This window comes from Sorex araneus, chromosome 1 (genome assembly GCF_027595985.1).
Source record: "Sorex araneus isolate mSorAra2 chromosome 1, mSorAra2.pri, whole genome shotgun sequence".
NCBI lineage: Eukaryota > Metazoa > Chordata > Mammalia > Eulipotyphla > Soricidae > Sorex > Sorex araneus.
In genome coordinates, this window is record NC_073302.1 from 64682981 (window position 1) to 64700589 (window position 17609).

At 39.2% G+C, this 17609-nt stretch overlaps 1 non-coding gene across 1 annotated transcript; it reads left to right on the top strand.

Moving 5' to 3' along the window:
- Positions 1–12094: 12094 nt before the first annotated feature.
- Positions 12095–12198, top strand: LOC129401321 (U6 spliceosomal RNA). The gene has a single exon (XR_008628252.1). It is a non-coding gene; the product is annotated as a U6 spliceosomal RNA (small nuclear RNA).
- The last annotated feature ends 5411 nt before the right edge of the window (positions 12199–17609 follow it).

Here is a 17609-nt window from a genome sequence, read left to right on the forward strand (position 1 = left end):
CAGAGTCTTTAGGTATGTAAGTGGTTGAGGGACTGGCAGAGGAAAGAGAGTCTTGGTGGGCGTCTGAGGGTGGGTATGAGAGTACTTTTCTCAGGTGATGTTCTGGATTTTTAGTGGTAATGATTGTGTAGCTTTGTGAATATGTGAGACACTATACACTTATTTTACTTGAGACACCATATACTTTACTTTATTTGGCAGTGGGGGGACTCCCAAGTGGCCCTCAGGAAGCTCAGGGGACCCAATGGCAATTCTCAGTCAACCTGGGTTGCTCAATGCAAGGGCCTGAGGATTTGGTGCTGCTTGATCCCTAGGTATCAGGAATACCTGTACTCCATTTGTCAGTGCTGGGAGACCTCCAGAACCACACCTAGGGGTGTACAGAGCATAATAGAGTTCCAGGAATCAAACCTAGGTTGGGTACACAGAAGGCACGTTCCCTAACCACTATACTATCTCCTGACTCAACACATACACTTTAAAAGTGGATTTCATAGCATGTCACCAATATTTTCATTACAATTTGGGGGGTGGGGCACATTTCCTATGGGCACAAAGTTAGAGAAAGGTGGGCTGGGATGTGAACCCAGGCGCATAAGGCAGCTTTAACGGGATCCCGAGTTTTCTGACCTCAGTTCAGCAATTAATCTTAGGTAGGTTTCCTCATATTCCCATTGGGCTAAAGCCTGTCCTCATTCACAGTCAGAAGCCTGAGAAGTAGGGGAGTCCAAGTGAGATGTTGCCCACTGGGCACAGAGGGAGTGGGAGAGGAGAAGCTGCTCCTATCCTGAGAACCCCCTGCTTGCATCCTGTAAGAGGAGCTGGGACCTTTCCAAGCCTGCCTTTATCAGCTCCTTCCAGCCTGGGAAGACCCCCAGGCTTTTGTCAGCTGTTCCCAGGCTTGTTGGCCACTGGACATGTAGGGACTGCAGTGCGCATGCAGAGACCTAACCCAGAGCCCAGATGCCAGCCTGTGCCTCCTGGGAACACAGAGTCACCTGCATGAGCCTGCCCTCTGCACCCCTGCCCCCGGGAAGCTGCCTGTTAGCAATGGAAACTCTGTTTCCTCCTGGAATCATCCGGCCCATGATATCTCTATCCTGAACACCCAAGCTGGCATGTGGTGAGCTATCCAGCCAGAGGGAAAGCTTCCTCCTCCTCTTTCTGTTATTTATATATATTTTTTCAGGTTTAAGTCTCAGTCATATAATGATTGAAACCCCATCCCTTCACCAGTGCACATGTTCCACCACCAAGAACCCCAATATATACCCCTCCCACCCAGCCCCCACCTAAGTAGCTAATGATCTTCATTTTATTTTTTTTATACTTTGAATGGGCTGGAGCGATAGCACAGCGGTTGGGCTTTCGCCTTTCACTCGGCCAACCTCTGTTTGATTTCTCTGCCCCTCTCAGAGAGTCCAGCAAGCTACTGAGAGTATGGAGCTCGCACGGCAGAGCCTGGCAAGCTACCCGTGTGTATTGGATATGCCAAAAACAGTAACAACAAGTCTCTCAATGAGAGATGGTACTGATGCCTGCTCGAACAAATCGATGAGCAACGAGATGTCAATGACAGTGATACTTTGAATACATTCAATATTTCAATAAACAACTCACTATTATTGGTTGAAAATTTTCTCCAACAATCAGGCCTTCTGAAAAGGCATAATTTAATAATTTCTTTTCATTGCTGAGAATGAAGATTCTATGAGCTTACGCGGCTGCTGTTGCAGCCGCACAGTTTTGGATTTCTGATATTTTAGTTCAGCTCACAGTCTAGATGAATTTCTGTAAGAAGCCACTCTGGCTGCCAAAATGGGTTAGAAGACCTCTTGCATCATAGTCTTTAGGAGCAGAGGGTCTGTTTCGCGAGCAGCAGTTCCGGATTTTATCTGGGCCGAGGGCGTGTTATTTCTAACTCTTTGCCCAGAGGCTAATCATGGTAGTGTGCAGGGGTAGTGCCAAGTTCCAAGGATCAAACCAGGGTAAGCCTTGTACAAAACGTTACTGCTAGTTTTCTAGCTCAGAACAACGGTTTTGAAACATAAAATGTAAATGAATTGGGGACTGGAGAAATAGTACAGTTGTAGGGTTGCTTGCCTTGCACAGGCCCAACCCAGTTTCTATCCTAGGCATCCCTTATAGTTTCCTGAGTGCTTCCAGGAGTAATTCCTGAGTACAGCACTAGAAGAAACCTCAAGCCTCACCAGGTGTGGCCCCAAAATGAAAAGCTAGCAAACAAATAAGTAAATAAATCACATTGCCTCCCAAGTGATATCTAGCAATGCATGGGGTCTTTTTTTATTATTACCACAATTGTATGAAGATATCACTGTATTACTGTCATCCCATTGCTCACTGATTTACTCAGGTGGGCTTCAGTAACGTCTCCATTTTTTCCAGCCCTGAGATTTCAGCAGCTTCTCCTTACTCATCTTTCCCAAGGATTAGAAGCTCTTTCAGGATCAGGGGAATGAGACCTGTTATTGTTACTGTTTTTGCTATATTGAATACACTATGGGGAGCTTGCCAGGATCTGCCATGCGGGCAGGATACTCTTGGTAGCTTGCCAGGTTCTCCGAGAGGCATATATATTTCCCTCTATGATTTTATGGAAAATGGGTAGGGAGTGTCTTATGATGCTCGTGGCCGCGTGGTCCAGGAATATGATCACTCATGCATGAAGCTTGGCTCCAGTGTGGAAAGTGGCCTGGAGTATGGCGGCGGTTGGGTATGAAGGTAATAATCTTAAATCTAGTCAATAAAGGCAGCAGCAAGAGATGCCTGAAACCATTCTATAATACACAGAAAAAGTTGTCCATGGCAAATACTTATCTAGCCCAAAATATCAATAAGGCTGAGGTTTATGAAGTTTCCCTAAACTTCTCTTCAGTGACCCAAACTAAAGCAGTGCTGTGGGAGCTACCTCTAAACTTATACTAAACTTATATGGTATAATTTCTGTGTTCAAGGTTTATTTATGGTTTGGGGCAAACCTGATGGTGCTCAGGGCTTGTTTTGGCTCTGCACTCAGGAATTACTTCTGGTGGGCTCAGAACCATAAGTGGTGCCTGGGATCTAACCAGGGTCAACCATGTACAAGCCATCGTCCTCTGCACTGTATTATCTCTCTGCCTCTGGGTTTGAAAAAAAAAAACATAAAAGAAAAAAATAACAGAAGTGGAAATTTGGTATAAAAATGCTATTCTTTCCTCTACAAAGCTAATAAAAGTGGGAAAAGAAAGGCAATAGAAGAATTTAGTGATTATTGCATTTCTGAATTGGAAGCAAAACCAAAGACAGCTAGAAAAGTATAATTCAGTGCTTAATAAATTAGGTGATTGAATTTTTCATAAGATTTGGCTTAAAGCCTAAATATTTATAGTGATGGTTTTGAGCATGGGCTTGAACAGCTATCAGTTCTATATGATAAGGGAATGAAGATATTTCAAATATCAAAAATATTTTATAATTTGTTCAATATATTATAATAATAGGAGAAAGGCACAAAACCCCACAACATGAGAAATCCAAATAAAATGGGCATATACTTTTCATCTTATTCTGGTGTGTTTGTGGATTATAGCACATATGGTCCTGCACCAGGGGTTGTAGAAAAGTGAAAGATTTTAACACCTTATGTGTGGAAATAGTGTACCTAGCAGGGAGTGAGAGAGCAGAAAATGCTTGTCCTTGAATCCTTGTCTTTTATGGCCATATTTTTTTCTGGCTCAATATCAGATTTTGTCCTCTCCATATGGTATTTTTTAACTTACTCTATTTCATCTTCAATATGGTTTCTTTGAGGATTTTAATTTCTTAGACTAATTTCTTATACTAATTTCCATTCCTGTGAATACAGAGGAAGAAGATCTGCTTCCCTTCCAATAATACAAAAAGAAAACAATTATGAAAACCACACAGCATGAATAGTACTTTTTTCAAATGAAAGGTCTGTACTGTGTCAAATATATGCACCTGTATGCATATATACATATATATATGTTTAAAATTTGATATCTAGATTTCTTTGGGTTTACTGGAACAAAATGTACTACTTAAGTACACTAAGTAGTTATTGCTATTTGATATGAAATCTATAGAATAGGAGGAAATAATTTTTCTCATTAAAAACTATATTTTTTATAGTAAATTGAAATGGTTAAGGGTACTATAAAATGTATCACTGTATCACTGTCATCCCATTACTCATCAATTTGCTCGAGCAGGCACCAGTAATGTCTCCATTCGTCCCTGTTGCATTTAGGGTCAGGGAAATGAGGCTCATTACTGTTACTGTTTTGGGCATATCGAATACACTATGGGTAGCTTTCCAGGCTCTGCCATGCGAGATTCTGCATTGCTTTCTTCCGGGAGCTTTATTTTATAATCTCTGGATCTTGGCCATTGATGAGATTACGTGGAGCTGGGAGTAGTTTGTGGGTGTGACTGCCAAAGTTACTGGAAAACTGGGGATCTGGGTGGAGGAGGTCCAGTCCCGATCAGAGCAGGCTTGGAGATCCCAGTCCCAGTTCCCACATATCTGTGTTCCTCTGCTGGTTCCTTCATATAAAATGTGGAGATTCAAATTATAGAATTTTAGGGCACATACATGCACATATTTTAGTTTTCTAATACCATTAATGATGACTGAATAAGGTGATTTTTCATTAAAAGTGATTTTTCACCAACACTCTAAAACTAATAGAATCAATAAAATTTCTCTTTATCAGTCCAGTCACCAAAATATCACATCATAGGTAACTACTGATACCAAGTAAATAATGATCTTTGACTTGAGTTGACCTCCGTGGAAGCTTCTACTCTTATTCCTATTACTTTCCATCCCAAACATTCGGAATTGCCTCCAAACTACACCTTTATTTCTCTATTATTCTGATGACGATTTCTGTTCTTATTACTTTGAAGAACTTTGCATAAAATTTTACATTTTTGGCTTCTTCGCAATGCACATGCTTGATTTTGTAATCAACTTCTCTACTTTTGTTCTCTAGTTACAGATAATGAAATGACCACTCAAGTCTAGGATCTTGGACTGATTTATTCTCATCTCCAGAATTCACTGCACTCCATCAATAATCTATTTGTTCTAAAATATTTACTTTTTCTTTAATCTGGCTCAATGACTGTGTCCACAAATATGGACATGAACAGGTTTCCCTGATATAAAAAATGTATAAAATATCTATCAACCATTGTTCTTTTTTGGGGTGAGGGCACACCAAACAGTGCTCAGAGCTTACTCTTGGCTTTACACATAGGGATCACACTTGGTGAGACTAAGTGGACCACACGTGGTCCTGGGAATCAAACTTGGGTTGGCTGATCACAAAGCAAGCACTGTACCAGCTGTACTATTTCTCCATTCTCTTATAAACTATAGTCTTTTGGGTGGTAGATGGGCCATACCTGGTGGTCCTTAGGGGATATGCCTTTTTATGTGCTCATCAAGTCACTCCTTGTACTACTCAGGGAATGATACAGTGCTATGGATTAAGCCAAGACTTCCCATGTATAGCTAAAAAACCATTTAGCTTTCTCTGTAGCCTCATCATAGTCTTTTTGCCCTCCACATATGAATAAAGCATATTAAATAAAATTAACATCCATTTACAATGACAAAATCTTAGTAATTAAATATAGAAGGAACCTTTTTTAATATGATAGACAACTGACAAATAATTTCTAACAAACATTATAATTGATGAGAAATATGGAAAGCTTTTTCATTTTTCATGTTCTAAGGTTGTTCTCTCCTTTTAATTCTTTCTAAATATTTTTTTAACCCATATCTATTTCCTGGATTAAATTGATAGACTTTTTATATCACTTTCTCTTCTCAGTCAAGACTTTTGTTGGATAATTGTCACAGTTGCTATCCATTCTATTCCTATTCACTCTTCAATTCACAGCAATTTGGCCTTTTTACCCATCACTTCCCTGTAGCTGTGCTTGTTAAAGTTGTCAATGACCTTCTTGTTGTGAAATAAAATAGACCCATGCAAGTTTTGTCTGAATCTCTCTGCTGCATTGGCATGTTGATTTATTTTTTGTTGTTCTTATTTTCTTTTTAGTTTTTGTATTTTGCATCTGTGCACTCAGTTCTCCTGGATCTCTTCTCTGTTCTCACTACTAATTTCTAGTTTTTGTGAGCTTCTCTCTGTTCCCATTTCCTCAGACACATTTTTTTACAATTTCACTGATGTTTCTGTCAACACTACTGTCTACTTGTTCATTTGCCCCAGATTTTTAATCTTAATTTCCCATATCTCCTTTAAACATGAAACTCACAAAATGCTTCTTGAGACTCTCCTTTGGAAGTACCACAGCTTTTCAAACTTAACTCTATTCAAATCTGAAATAATAGTGTGTAATAAGACTGGATTAATTTCCTTTATCCCAATCTTACTCCTTTCCTATATTCTAATATAAAATAGTAGAGTCTAAATCCATTTGATTATTAAAGCTAGGTATCTGGAAGTCAATTTAGATGCTACCTTCTCTATAAAATTACTTATTAAGTTATGTTAATTTTACCTAGAAATACTTTCATGTAGCCTGGCATCACTCCTAAAACCATTACCAATAATTTCCATAAATTATTATGTTCCTATAACTGCCTGATAATTTTGCCTCCGTAAATCCTTTTTCCACACTGTATCCAAAGTAATCTACTCAACATGCATATCTAACAAGACAAGTTGCTTTGATTCCTTACTGGGTATAGAATGAAGTCTATGCTTCTGACCATGGTATATATGACATTCTGTATATAGGACTTATATGTTCAGACTTTATGATTTCCTCCTACCACCTTTCAGTTTGTAGTTTTGCTTTGCAATGATTTCTTCTTATACATCTCTGAACACATATCATGTTCATATTTCTGTACCTCATTGTAGGATAACATTGCCACAGGTAGCTTAGGTTTATTTGGTTTACTCCCATCACAGTGCTCCCATTCCTCTGTGTTTATTTGTAACTTCTTTCTCTGTGCTCTCTTGACTTGTAAATATTGTTTTCCTCTTCACCCTAAGTCTTTTGCTTAGGTTATTCAGAGCAATGTCCTTTATGTATGGGCACAGGAAGACAGCAAATACTATGCTTTTGTATTGTGGGAGTCAATTGACTCTAAATGATATTCTCCTCCTGGGCATCTGTTCTCTCAACCTAAGCTTCTGTTGCCCTTACTTCCTAGCACCCCCAAAAGCTGGGTCCCGACAAGGGATGGAATGAACCCAGGGCAAACTGCAAATTATGTGATACCCTGGCATAGAGATGGGCCTGGCCAAAGTGCCTAATGCTTAACTATAAGTTAAGAGGTTGGTCATGGCAGATGCTGTCATGATCCAAAAAGTAATAACTAGATTTGGACCCTGGTAGGGTTAAGAATGTTTAATATGGCCTGAGAATTGTAGTCTGTGGCAAGATGTTCCCAGGAGAGCTGCTGGGAGCCCTACAAGCCTTAATGTATCTCTTACTGTACCCATACAAAAATAACTAATATTAAGATGTTAATTAAGATGCTAGGAGGAAAGGAATACCCGCAGGTGGTGTTTCCACCCCTGAACCTGATGGGCAGTCAGGAAGAGCTTTCTTATGTTGATTTTACTACCAGATGGGGTGTAGTGTGGACCCAAGACAGCAAGGGGTGGAGAGACAAGTGGGGCAGAGGCAGAAAGAGAGAGTGAGGAAGTCTGTGGGAGAAACTGTCAGAGTCGGAATCCAGAGGTCAGAGTCAGAGGGAGAATTCAGAGAGGAGAGAGAGAGTCCAGGCTTCAAGATGGAGCACTGAGAGATGAGCGGGAGAGATAGGAGGAGATGGGAATGAGGGGCAGTATGAGACTAGAATGTGGAGCTCAGACAGACTGGAACAGGTTCATGGAGAGACTGGAATAACGGGCAATGGATCAATCAATCGACTTGGCCCTTGTTTCCTCTTCTGTCTGCCCCATGGCCTGGGTCACCTGGCTGGGTGAGTGGCCTGGGACCACCCCCAACCTGGGCGCCTCCCGGCCTCCCTGTGAGATTTTGCACAATTCATCTTTTCAAAACTCTATCTTTCAAATTCTAATTCAGGTCTAATGATAGTTTATTATATGTATCAACTTGGCTAGATCATGGTACACCTATATTCAATCAAATATTAGTCTCGATGTTTGTAGAAAATAATTTAGATGATATTAATATTCAAATCACTCAACTTTGGGTAGTGAATGTTCTTCCTACTGAGACTGGGAATTATCTAGTTAAAGACCTTAATATAACAAAAATTCACCAGTTTTAAAGGGAAGGAAACTCTACCAGAAGCTAGTCTTTGTACTTAATTAGCAATTTTTTTTCCCTAATCTTCAACCTTCTGATGGAACATATATATTTGGATTTTACAGGAAGTTCCAAAATAATGTGAATACTTTTTTAAAAAATAAATGATTCTTTCATCTTCCTCTGCCTACTCAGGTCTATCCCTCTCCTCTCTCCCTCTCTCTCTCTCTCTCTCTCTCTCTCTATATATATATATATATATATATATAAGATATAGATATCTCACACTCTAAATCTCAACTCAAGCTCAGTAGACTTGTTAAATGAAGCAGCTTTTTTACTTCTTTACTTCCTTTCATTGCCATCTCTCTATGACAGTTATCAGAAGCCTCATACTGACTTCAGGTTGAATCAGAGTCCAATCCCAGGTCTCTCATCACACCCATGCCATATAATCTTCCATATCTCTGAATTCTCTAAAGTCCTCTTGCAAAATCTGATATCAACTAACAACTATGCTCTGATTCAAAGGAACTAGACACATGTTTTTCTTTTCTTTTTATAACAAGTATATATTTGACTTACTGGCTTAAAACAATTTAATACAGTTTTTGATCAGTCATATTGAACTAGTTTGATTAGTTCACTATAGCTGGTACAGAAAAGAACTACTTTAATCCAGTTAAAACTTTCTCATACTACAAATGCATACTCCTCAGAGACAGATTGAATTCCTGGAATCTAATACATGAGTCATCACAAAAGAAGAACTTAGTATAGGTAGTTAATACAGATGACTAAGTAAAAAGACTGAAAATCAGTCTGGTGGATAAAGCATTATCCCAACAAGGGCTAAAACTGACAACTATCTTCACTGATGGTACAAAAACTGTTCCCATTAGACACACATCTATTAAGTATTTTCACTGTAGTCAATCTAAATTTAATTGCATAAGTGTAAAATATATATTTAATTTCAAGGTCTTAGATTTTTTTTAAAATCTCACTAAGTTTTATAATCATAGCCATTATTATCATCATCCTGTTGATTGTCAAATTTCTCGAGTATTCTCAGTAATGTCTCCATTTGTCCTAGTCTTGAGATTTTAGAAGCCTCTCTTTACTTATCCTTTCCAATGGTACTGCATTGGAGGCTCTTTCAGGGTCAGAGGAATGAGACCCAACATTGTTACTGGTTTTGGCATATGAATACGCCATGGGGAGTCTTTTAGGCTCTCCCATGTGGCCAGGAAACTCTCAGTAGTTTGCCAGGTTCTCCCAGAGGGAGAACTAGGCCACAAGATGTCCGGGGGCTTGGTTTTATAGTCTCTGGATGTTGGGTGTTGGTGGGATTACAAGGCGCTGGGAGTAGTCCCTGGGTGTGGGGGCCTAGCTACTGGAAAATGGGGGATCTGGGCAGAAGAGACCCAGTCCTGATCTGAGCAGGTTTGGAGATCTCAGCCCTGGGTCCCACACACCTGTGTTCCTCTGCCGGTTCCTTCACACTTGAGGCTTGTCCGAACATGTGGAGGGGGGCCTTGAGCATGGCTGTGACTGAGCTCTGGAGGTCTTTGGCTGAGGGGGTTCTCCTCTGGGCAGGAAAGGAAAATGAAGCCCACCTCCTTCCCACCCTCTTTGAGGGGCCCTGGTGAAGACAGCCAGGCGCAGCGGCAAGAGACTCTGCATTGCTCTCTTCCAGGCATTTTACAATATTGGTTACAAATTATAATACTGTGTCAGCCATTGATTTTAATAAGAATAGTATTAAAAGTTGTTATCTCCTCTTACTTTTGCTTCTTTTAATGGGACATCTAAAAACGTTTAAATTATGGCTGTGACTCTCAGTATGCTTTTGTTGGTCACTGTAGATTTGCAATAACCAAATACTACTCATTCATTAGAAGGGTCCATTACCACCCACTTAGCAGTTGTTCAGTTTCTTTGTCCTCTCACCCACCATAGTACCATCACACAAAGGCTTGCAATAGCCAAGTAGCACTGTAGCACTGTAGTCCCGTTGTTCATCGATTTGTTTGAGCAGGCACCAGTAACGTGTCCATTGTGAGACTAGTTGTTACTGTTTTTGGCATATCAAATATGCCATGGGTAGCTTGCCAGGCTCTGCCGTGTGGGCAGAATACTCTCAGTAGCTTGCCAAGGCTCTCTGAGAGGGACGGAGGAATTGAACCTGGGTTGGCCGCCTGCAAGGCAAATGCCCTACCTGCTGTGCTATTGCTCCAGTCCAATAGCCAAGTAATGATGATGAGGAATAGTCTCAGTTTTGTTTCATGAGAGATAAGCCATTATTTTCACCAATATTATATTTAACTTTACTGTGCCAGGGGTCTTCCTTCTTTTGTGCAGATAGCAATACTCTTATCCAGGTAATTGACATCATGACATTAGGAATGGCAAATAATATGCTTCCTTACATTTGTAAAGTGGTTTTATTTACAAAATACTAGATGATATTGTCTTAACTTACCAGTGTGTGACAGGAGAAAATGCCTCCTTTCAACTCTTAATTTTGAAAGAAACAGAGTCATCTCAAAGGAAAATTTCTAGTAGCTTTTTGGACCTGGTGATATATCATTGTGTGGGAGAGCACTCAAATCATATGAAACATTGCTTATTCTCCCTGCATTTTCAGGGGGCTCTATATACTTTAATTCATGCACACATATCTGTTTCTTTCACAAAGGGATTTGAGGAAGTCTTCAAAAATAAATACAATCAAACAAGATTCAATAAACAGATGAGGAAGTTGTGGGTGTTATTCATGTTCTCTGTGGCAAGAATGCAAATTACTTTTCCTCTTGCCCAGCATAATCATTTTGCTTGAAGGACAGAGGCACAAACCTGCCCTCATCAACTCTCTATTTGAGTCAGTATTTTGGCATAAAACAGGTGTACAGAACTAGTGCCGGTTATTGTGGGTAATGAATAATCCTGAATAATCCTGACCTATTTTAAGACAAATCTAAAGACCAACTTGATCAACTCACCTACACTTGCTTTTCTCTGTAACCTTTTGAACATCCTACTTGACTTTTCAAGACAGAGTAGCTTCTGAAAATACACCTCCACTTCTCTATTTACTGTATCAGGCAAGACAAAAATGATAAACCAAGGAGATAATGGTGATGCTTCTCATTTTGTTTTATCTATAATTTAGATAGTCCTCTCACTAAAATCCCCTCTCCCCAAGATGGTAACCTGATTTAATTAAGTTGGTTCACTAGCAAAAGTATATGTTTGTCATATCTGTGGTCAATTAAACTGTGAAATCCCCGCATGTCTAAGGATTATCCTAGTAGTTCTGTTCTTTGGACTCTCTCATTCTACAACAAAGCATGTCTGAGCAATGCAACCAAACACAGAGCCCAAGGGTCTGAAAGAGCACAGCCGCATGCATGTGACTGCCAGTCATTGCAACAATAAAGACAATGGAGGAGGCATGGAAAATAAATCAAATAAGATAAAATTAAGCATATGTCTCCCAGATATCTTATCTGAGGTAGCAATGACTTTTAAAAAAGAAATTGGGACTTTCATTTGGTTTGGTTTTGTTGTTGTTATTGTTGTTGGTGGTGTTGGTGGTTCAGTTTCCTTTTGAGGGCCCAGGAAATACAACCAGCAGTGCCCAGTGCTTACTTCTATGAATTACATTTTGACCTTGAACTATTTTGTACCACCTAGAATAAGGTTTTGAGAATGTACTTCAGAATTGGAATTGTTGGGGCAGGACAGCAATGAGAGCAACTGAGTCAGCAAGCAAAGATGTTCCACATGAAAAACAGGGACAGTGCTCGCTTCAGCATCACATATACTAAAATTGGAATGATACAGAGATTAGCATGGCCCCTGCACAAGGATGACATGCAAATTCGTGAAGCTTTCCATATTTTTTTAAAAGATAAAAAGAAAAACAGGGACAATTGGAGTAATATAAAACAAAGTCAGATGGAAACTTAAGAAATAGGAACACAGTATTTTATATACCGGCTATTATTCAGATAAAGTATCAACATATTTACATAACTGATAGTTCACGTGTCACTTATAAAGGAGATCTGGGTTTTCGTTTATATGCCTTTTAATTTTCAAAATTTTTATAAAATTTTTAATTCTTATTTAACTAATATAAATAAATTAAGTGCCTCTTTCAAGTCATTATCTACTGTTGCAATTTCCCTAGTAAGAATGTTACTTGTCCATGGGAACCTAACCTTATAATCTAACCATAGCTGATTAGACTAAGGATTAGCTTCTAACCCCAAAGAAACATGCTGCTAGGCTGATCTGAGAATCTAATTAGATTCACTCCACTGAGAAATTAAACTAACACACAAATTCTGCTACTGAGATTTATTCCGGAGAAACCAGATGGATGGGTCAGAGTGAGTACTATGGTCAGCCAAGACATACCCACATCAGAGATACAGAGAAACAGAAACCCTGACTTTCAAGGAAGAGATCACCCTACACATCTCGCCCTTACCCCATCTCCAAACACCTACACAATTGCACACATATGTTGGCTGACTAGGTCTTGTGGCATAGGGACGTAACTTTCTTCTTGAGATTCTCCTTTTCACATGCTCTCCACTGATCATTCCCCAGCCTCCATGCTTTTGAACAAATCCTGCCATGGATATTCTTCCTAAGCAAATGATATGGCAGCCTAGAGCCGCTAGCACTGTGAGAGCAGTAATAAGAAGGCAAGTGCTGTGGTAAATCAGTTACTGGTTGACTGGGGCGACTATGATGCAGTGATGTCATAGGAAAGCCATGTATTTACACTGTTAAATGTATTCATTTATGACAATGTGCGTCTAGCACTGTGAAATGAAATCTTCAAGAGGACCTACTACACTGTGAGAGATAATGCCCCAAGCTCTTGAAAAAGGAAATTGACACTCAACTCTCTAGGAAACAGGATGTCATGCATTAACCTGAGCTCTTGCAGATTAAGATGGCAGTTTGCTACAGCAGGAGACCCAGGAAAATCAATATTGCAACAATCACCACTACAGCATGAAAGCAACAGCCAGCAAAAGTGCCTTTGAGATGCCATTTCATGCTATAGGCTAGCAGTTCCTTTTCCTAATAGAAGAACATTTCAGCTCTTATTGCTTAGCTCTCAAAAAGAACAAGTATCCTTTCAAAAGAGCCCCCGAGACCCTCCTTGATACTTACTGGATGACTATGAGACAATCTACCCATAGAATCATACTGAGCAGAGTGGGCACCTGAACACGAGGAAGCATGAACTGACTTGTGGAAGCAATTAAGGCACAGAAAAAGATGCTGCCCCGTCTCCCAAATCACCATCCAAGAGCCACACCTGACCTCTGGAAAGAGGCGAGGACCAATCAAACAATTTCCAAAACTGATGAACTTTAAGGAAAGTTCCAATTCATATAAAGTATCCCAGAATAGAGCTGAAGGACCCTAAGGGCCAAACAATTCCAAAGTCACTTCCCTGTCTGTCACAAGAGCAAGGTAGCTCTGTAGTCACCTGTTATCAGAAATCCTCAAATCCATTAAGATTGGGTAGTAGGGAGCAGGTTCAAAGGGCTGGAGCACATTCCTAGTATGTGTTATCCCCTGAGTTCACTCTCCTACACCACATGGCCTCAAAAGCACCACTAGGTGTGGCCCTGGTTGGTCTGGTACCACTGGGTCCAGAAGCAGCACATCACCAACTATCCCACACAGCCAAGCTGACAAATATTGCTAAAATATATTTTACAGGCAATAAAAAAGAGTAGCATGGGAAAATGGTATAAAGAGAAGAGAAAGTAGATATCATTTGTACTATACCTTTTTGCCTCTCTGGTATGTATTCCCAGGAGTGGTATTACTGGGTCAAATGGGAGCTCAATTTCTCATTTTTTGAGAATAGTTCATATTGTTTACCAAAAGGGCTGAGCCAGTTGGCATTCCCACCAGCAGTGAAAGAGTCCCTTTCTCCCCCATCCATGCCAACATCTGTTTGACATCTGCATTTGTATGTTCATTGCAGCACTGTTACAATGGCCAAAATCTGGAAAAAACCTGGAGTGCCCAAAACCAGAGGACTGGTTAAAGAAACTTTGGTACATTTACACAATGGAATACTATGCAGCTGTTAGAAAAGATGAAGTCATGAATTTTGCATATAATTGGATCAACATGGAAAGTATCATGTTGAGTGAAATGAGTCAGAAAGAGAGACACAGACATAGAAAGATCGCACTCATCTGTGGAATATAAAGTAACAGAATGGGAGATTAACACCCAAGAGTAGTAGCGATAAGAAACAGGAGGTCTGTCCCACAGCTTGAAAACTGGCCTCACATGCTGGGGGAAAAGGCAGCGGAGATAGAGAAGGCAACACCTAGTAGAGGATATTGGCAGGACCCACTTGGGCTGAAAGCTGCATGCCAAAAGTAGACTATAGACCAAACATGATGGCCACTCAATACCTCTATTGCAAACTACAACACCCAAAAGGAGAAAGCAAAAGGGAATGCCCTGCCACAGAGGCAGGGTGGGTTGGTGGGGGTTGGGGTGGGGTGGTGGGAGGGATACTGGGAACATTGCTGGAGGAGAATGGGCACTGGTAGAGGGATGTAAATGATCACTGTATGACTGAAATGCAAACATGAAAGTTAATAAGTTTGTAACTGTACCTCATGGTGATTCACTAATAAAAAAATTTTTTAAAAGAAAAAAATAAAGAGAAAAGAAAGCAAGAAAATTTCAGTAATCTACTAAGAGAGTATTCTGGTCTTAAGTAATTGGATATGAGGAATTTTTGTTAGAGCAGAGTGAAGAATCAGCCGAGTTGCATGTCACATTACATTTTTGTAGACAAGAGCCTATGTCTTGTGGAGAAAGGTAATTTAATTCAAATGATAAAGGATACTAGTTCTCAAAGGGGTCAATCTTCAGACTAAGATTTCAAAGGTTTTTGTTTTTGTTTGTGTAAATCTAGTGCTCTGAGATGCCATGAAGGAACCCTACTATTTGTGGGATAGAAGCTTTTAAGAAAGAGGTCAAGAGGGAGTACTAAACAGATATGTATCATTTGGGACTAGAAGTCACTGCTTGTGATGATGAAAGATATTGTGGAAACTGTAGTCGAGATAAGGTCATAACAAAAGATGGAAAAAAATAGAGAAATAAAAAATATCAAATAAAATAAACTTGATATTCTGATAGCGGATACTCTAATGTAGGGGTCAAGGGTGAGGCTTGTTTTAGTTGTCCTGGAGTAACTCTTATCTTTGAAACCAAACAGCCAGGTGACCTTGAATCCATTACTTAGCTTCCATAGTTGCCGGCTACACATTTGTAAGAATAGTAATATAGTTGATTTAGGACAAATGTGTAGATTAAATTGGATCAAGTGTATAGTAACACATGTTTATTGCCCTGTTCTTTGGAAATGCTGAACCAAAACCCAATATGTAGGATGGGAAAGCTTTCCCACACCAATGAACAATGTTTGACACCTAAGTTTCCAAGATATTAAACTAACTCCCAATATTTATCTACCTGGAGAGAACATCAGCTTCTACAGGTTAAGGGTTTAGCTCCACACAATTGCCATCCATGTCAGACACTAATCTCAAGCTCAGACTGCTACCTGTGCTTTTAGTGACTAGCTATAAATTAGAGATTCTCACAATGTCCTTCTGGCTAAAACAGCTCCTGGAATTCAGGAAACCCTGTTAATCATTGGATTACTGATATATTACGAAGAGTCAAAGAATAAAAATACCAATGGACAAATGAGAAGATGCAGAGTATGGTCCCAAAGGAGTTTCTGTCCCCTTACTGTTTGGACCTATCATGTAGCAAGTGGATGTGCTCGGGTTCCTGGAACCCTCTGAAAAACTCCTTTGCTATTTTTTTTTAAATTCAGGGTTGACTATCAAAGCATAATTTATGAATACATTGATCACTAGCAACTTATTTAACCACAAGCCCTCTTTCTCCCCCCAGAAATCAGACAATAGGATTGAGTGTCCCAAGACTGAATTTACATTTGGTGCCTCTCCATCCAAAGGGTTTTCCAAAGCCTTGTTAATATAAATCCAATTGAGGTGGAAAGGAACTTGCTATAAATAACTTATGAAATATTGTTATAAACTAATCATACAATATTTCACTTTATGTTTCTGAAAGTGTTTTAAAAACAGAACAGAAGATGAAATACTGTAACAAAAGATGCTTTCAGTATTTTATCATTCAGACAGTTCTAAAATTTGAACCACTTTCAGTCTAGAGCTATGTATGAAAGTCACATGTAGGCTCCATAGCTCAGGGGTTAGAGCACTGGTCTTGTAAAGTCACATGCATAAAAAATACACCTGGTCACTTGAATGGCCATATATACATATATACACATATATAGTCTTTAAGTTATAATATTATGATTTTGATATTGTTAGGATCATGTATATATCCTGGGATCAAAAGGATAATATAAAGTTTTCACTGGAGATGACAACTACTACCTGTTAATCAATTCTCTCTCTGTACCTGCTGAATAAAACTATATTTATATAAAAACTATATTTCTCTATATATCCATATATATGTATATATGAAAATATAGAGAGTTTTAGGCTGCATTCAAGGTTAATGTTTTCAATATCGAATATATACATATGTATATATAAAATCTAAATGTGATAAGTCACAAAGAGAAAGCTAAATTCTGTGTCATCTTATATGTGGAATAGTAAAACAAAATGAACACACAGAATCATACAAAATGGGTGGATGACAAAGAAAAAGGGTGAGGCAGAGAAAATGAGTGAAAGTTAAAAGGCACAAACTTTCATTTATAATTAATTCTTGAAGAGTAATATGCAGAATGGCAACAATAGTTACCAAAACTATTGTATATTTGAGAGTTTCAAAGAGAGTAAAAGAATATATCAAAACTTTTGATAATAAAAAATATGTACAATTAGTGAGATGATGCATGCTAAAAATCCTTGTAATAATAATAATTTGCATCATATGTACTCAAACATATGTATAAATCATTATGTTTTGTAACAAACAGTCCTAGTGCTACACACCCTATGTTAATTTTAGCTCATAAAAAGGAGATAGATAATTATTAAGGTCAGTTGGATTTTAAAGCTATCAGAAATGTTCCCCCAAAATTAAAAACAGGAACAAGAGTGATAATATAGGAGGCAGGGTGTTTGCCTTGCATACAGCCAGCCCTGGTTCAATCCCCAGCACCATGTATGACCCCTGAGCCCTACTAGGAGGGATCTATGAGTGTAGAGTCAGTGGAAAACCCTGAGCAC